We start from the raw sequence: 1,029 nt of genomic DNA on the forward strand, positions 1-1,029 counted from the left end.
TTTTGCCTTATTAAGATCTATATAGACCATGAAGTGCAGAAGCAGTAGTCTGTCATCCTGCTCTGTTGCAGCTTCTCAGTGTGTATGCCGTTTTATTAGCGCCCTGTCTGAGCCATGCACTGACATACAGTAGGCTTGCCCTTTCATGTTCAATCCTCTTTCAGCTATTTCTTGATGCTCCAAGTCGAGCTCTGTTCTCAGCCTCGCTGGTTACAAAAAGCGGGGAGCTACAAGTGCTGCTTCAAAACACCTTTGGCTGCGAGTACATGTGTCAGGAAGCGGGCTTCACATGAGGCACGGCTCTTTCTCCCTTCTCCAATCTGTCACTCCACTTCCATATTCTGTCTCATCTCGAGCCGTGCTGCACACACAGATGTGGAGAACATTTCTGTTGGCTCTCTCATTGAAACCCACCCACCCCTCCCCACTTCAACCTCCTTCCACCCACACAAACCCTTGGCCCCTGGTCTTCTTTTCAGTAACATTTTGCAGGTTAACCAAAGGTCTGCACTGATGTTGTTGGTTGTAAACTGTACTTGAACATCTGTATTATGTGCAGACGTATTATGTGGGAAGAAATTAACAAAAAGGTAATGAAAATATTTAACTCAACATTAAGGTACTCAGATCAGAATTAGGAGGAAAAAATCCAGACCAGGTCCCTCATATTTTCTGAGCTCTTTGACTTTACATCAAAAAAATGGTAATAACAGTAACTTAAAGGCTCTGGCTTAACGGCCCCCAGACCCCTTGGGCCTCTACCTGGTAGACTCATAGTAATCCATTTATAGGCCCTGTCCACCTCTCTGCCAGCTGAGAGTGGTTCAGTCCAATCATCAATTACATTAGTTTTTGATATAGCGTAAGGCAATATTTTATCAATGCCATTTCAAGCTTCTCTAGTTTTTCATATGCCACTCATATCATGTTACTTCATGAAATAGATTCTCACATGAAATATTAGACTGAATAGCAGCTTTCACTCAATGTTATTGAATGGGTTAGTAATGAATACTCACGGAGACAACC

This window comes from Enoplosus armatus, chromosome 7 (assembly GCF_043641665.1).
Source record: "Enoplosus armatus isolate fEnoArm2 chromosome 7, fEnoArm2.hap1, whole genome shotgun sequence".
In the NCBI taxonomy this organism is placed as follows: domain Eukaryota; kingdom Metazoa; phylum Chordata; class Actinopteri; order Centrarchiformes; family Enoplosidae; genus Enoplosus; species Enoplosus armatus.